The sequence below is a fragment of the Vidua chalybeata genome, chromosome 11 (assembly GCF_026979565.1).
Source record: "Vidua chalybeata isolate OUT-0048 chromosome 11, bVidCha1 merged haplotype, whole genome shotgun sequence".
Classification (NCBI taxonomy): Eukaryota; Metazoa; Chordata; class Aves; order Passeriformes; family Viduidae; genus Vidua; species Vidua chalybeata.
The window spans coordinates 18,098,184-18,102,332 of record NC_071540.1 but is presented as its reverse complement, the minus strand read 5'-3'; positions in this window follow the sequence as shown (position 1 = coordinate 18,102,332).

The following is a 4,149-nucleotide window of genomic DNA, read 5'->3' as shown; positions in this document are numbered from 1 at the left end:
CTTCGCCGCGCCGCGCTGCGGAGCGCCCCGGGGCCAGGAGCTTGGGACCACCGGGGCCAGCGGGCTGGGACCAGCGGGGCCAGCAGGTTGGGACCAGCGGCAGGGCTGGCTCCGGCTCCCCGGGAGCTCGGGGTTACCTGCAGGGAGAGAGAGGCACCTGGAGCTGCCGCCAAGTCACGCCTTCTCTCGGCCTCCGGAGCCCCAGGGAGGTGCTCGCCCTCCGAGCTGCTCCCATAAAAGCCGGCCGGGAAGCCTGGCTGTGTGTGACACGGGGCTGGGACACGAGGCACACCTCGGTGTGCACCTGAAGAGCAGGTTGGGGTTTTTCCTCCGCCCTCCGAAGGATTGCTGCGGGAGGAGCGGCGGCGGGGAGATAGGGAAGGTGTTTCGCCAGGGACAGGTTACGCGCACGGCCGAGCCTGTTTGTAAACTTCCAGGCTGGGATGGTTCTCCTTAGGAAATGTTCCAGTCAGCACCACGCCGGGATTTAGAAGTGTTTACATCATGGATGTGTGATGTGGGGATTTGCAATGGTCACTTATAGAACACACAGTGTTTCATTTGTGCTTTCGTGGTGAAGCCCAACACACAGCTAAGGTTGGGCTTCAGTGTCCAGAGCTGGACTTCAATAATCCCTGTGGGTCCCTTCCAGCTGGGTTCTGTGATTCTAGGATTGATAAAGTGCACTGGTTACATCATTCCCAAAGATTTATGGCTGCCTGTCAGGGAGCATCACACTCTTGTTTGCCCCACGAGACCGACATCCTCCCCCAGGCACGGTGACTGCGGGATCCCCTTACCCTTAAACTGTCCCTGAGGTGTAAACTGTGAGATTAAGATCCTCCTTTGACAGTAAAAACTGCACCGAGGGAATAAAAGTCATTCCCAGCCAGAGAAAAATGGATGTGCAGTTTTCTGCAGGAGAAGAGTTTCCTCCAAGGACGATGTCCAGAAAACTGCACATTTATTTTGCTCTGGACCATGATGAGGCCAAGCCCCTAGACCTCTGTGACAGCCTGTGGTCCCCAAAACCTGGCCAAAAACCCTCACCAAAACGCTGCTTTTCCATGGAGCACCTCCTGTTTGCATCCCCAGCTCCAGGAAAAGCTGAGGTCACCCCACACAGCTACAGAGAGCACCCACCCAGGTACCATGGAGGGAGGGAGGGACTTCCCAGGAGAAAACACAGCGATTGGGAAACCCTGCAAGGAGCTGGGACCTTGTAAAACCCAGATGGGGCTTTCTGGCTCCCTTGGTTGTGCAACGCTTTCGCAAGGATCCGAGCTGGATGCGTCAGGCAGAGGGAGGGAGTTCCTGCAGCACTGAACAGCGCTCCTTCCCACGGGAAAGGAGCCAGGGCTGATGCTGGGCTCTGATTTTCGGGAATCTCACATCCAGGCCCTGCCCAGGGTTTAGGTAAGGTGCTTAGCCATGGCTTGGAGCAGATACAGAGGGATTCGGAGTTTATCCTGTGGGAGTCAGGAGGTGAAACCTCTCTGAGCTCATTTGTGCTCTTGAAGTGGTCCCCCCTCCTTGTGCAGCTCTTCCAAGGAGCTGGAGCACGTCCAGCTGGCTCTGCCAGCTCCTGACAAGGCACAGCAGCTCTGCCTGCCAGGGAATCCCTCCCTGTGCCCACCTGAGCATGTTTGTGATGGCCACAGTCTTAAGATCACTCCAAATCCTGCCAGAAAAATGGTGGAAGATATCTTCCCTCTTTCTAGGCATGTAGGAAGAAAATTTCCCTTTGGTTTTGCTTTTGCTTTTCTCACCCCAAATCCTCACCCATCATCCATGAAGCTGCTGCCCACGAGGAGCATCCTGGGGCTGTGCTGTGCACGGTGTCCCTGTGGCCTGGGCAGCCCCAGCGTGGCCCTCATTAGCCACTGTGGCTAATTGAGCAACAGTCTGATCCTTTCCTTATTTAGCATCATCCCCTTGGCACAACCCTGCTGCTTGTAGAGACACATGGAGCTGCAAGAGCAAAATCCAGAATCTGCACCACGGCCAAGGGGCCACACCCTGGGTTAGGGAGGGGGAACAATGCCCTGAGTGGGACTGGCAGAAATTCCACGACAAAAAAGACACAGAGAAGGAGAAAAATACCTTGATGAGTATAATAATGCACCATAACAATCATTGCAGGGTGGTTGATTATCCAGCAAACTGGGGAGGAACAGCGTGGTTTGGGCTCAGGACCATGGCCCTCTCTCTCATCTTTGTGTTCCCTCAGTTCTGTTATGGGAAATTATATTTGATGAGATGGAATAAATGCAGAAAAAGATGTTGCTGTTTGCCCCTCACTCTGAGAAATTCCTGAATGGACTCAAGTTTCATTTTCTTGCTGCTGTTGATTTCTGCATGTTAGGAAATCTAATGAAAAGTTAATGTATTTTGCTATCCCATGGCTCAGAAAACGCTGGGAATAGACTGAATCAGGACTATAATATTAAGAAAACAACACAAACACAACTTGTATTTCTTCACTCTATCATTTTCACACTCTAAAACCAGAACACACAGCCCAATTACAGTGCCCTTACAGTATTTCCTATTTAATTGGATAATAACACTCCAGTTCTAAGGAGATTATTTGGAAAGCTTCTTTTTTTTTTTTTTTTTTTTTTTGTCTTTTAAGTAGAAAATACCTGTTATGAAGACACACACAGCAAAGGAGCCATTCTCTGAGACCCCCTGAGTCCAAAAATATGATGCTGTGAGCTCAAAACTCACAGCTCCTTCACCTGCTCCCCGGCCAGAACCAGGGCTTGTTGCACTTTTGTTCCTCTTGTGCCACCTTGAGGGAAAAAATCTCTTCTGCACGGGTAGAATGCAGTTTGCTGCTACTCAAAAATCCAAACACTTCACTTTTGGGTTGGGATTTCCCTGGGCAGAACTTCTGCTGCTCTTGGTTTTTTAAAGCAAAGAACAAAGTTTAGAGCCACGGTTCTTTTCCATCTTGTCTCATAAAGGTGGAGTAAAATCCTTAGGTCTGTGCCCAGGTGTGTAATGGGGAAGGAAGAGGGAATTTAATGAAAGCTTTTGGTTTCTTTTTGCACAGCTTCCATTGCTTAAATGGGGAGACTCACCTGGTGGGGGGAGCTCAGGATGAGTGGAACAAGCCCCACCATCCACAGCTCTGTCTGGGAAGCTCTCTAAATATCTTTTTTGTTTTGCACAGCTTCTCTTGTTGTTCTTGCTATTTTGTCTGCATGGAAAAATAACAAGGAGAAAATAATGGGAAGAAATAGGATTTACCTCTGCAAATTCACCAGAAAAAAAGTAGTTTTTGTTTTTTTTTTTTAATTTATTTTGGTTTCCTGTTTGTTTTTGGGTTTGGTTTTTGTTTTTTGTTGTTTTTTTTTTTTTTTTTTATTTACCATTAAAGGATCCTAAATGATGCAGTAAATCCTTTTGCCATAGAGAGACAATCAATGCTCATTCAACCCCACCTCCAGGGGGGAATCCAGCCTGTGCAGCCAGGGTGAGGTGGGAGAAGAAAATAACCCCTTGTACGAGCCAACCCCTGCTGTGTCACGAGCAAAGAGAAACCTCCAGCCTCGAAAAACTCTTATGGGTTGTCCAAACCTCAGAGGCTTCTTCACTGCTCAGCAAACTTTGGAAAATTTCCTGAAGGTGACCAAGACAGTCCAATACCACAGAGTGGTATGTCAGAAATTATTTTATATTATTCTGGTGGTAGGAGTAGACTCCTTGAAGATCTATTTTGTCAGTCCTTCTGTGGATCCCGTTGTTGGTTCCTGGGATGCCCTGACAGCACTTCAGTGTCAGTCCAGACACTGCCTCAGGTCAGGCTGTGCTTTCTCCACAAAGATCTCTACCAAACAACAGCAGCAGAAACCATTTTTGCTTGCGTTGGCGTGGGAATGAGCTTAAATTAAACCATGATTTTGTGGTGTTCATTGAACAAATCATCCTCCTGAGAGCCGAGGTTCTTGGCTGCTGTCACACTTCCCAGCAGGAGACAGGAGTTATGTGCACAGCCCCTGTAACCTCCCCATCCAAACGGGGAGGTCCAAGTGATCCCAAGGACCATGAGAGTTCCAAGTGATCCCAAGGACCATGAGAAGTCCAAGTAATCTCAAGGATCCCATGGACCATGAGAGGTCCAGGTGATCCTAAAGGACCATG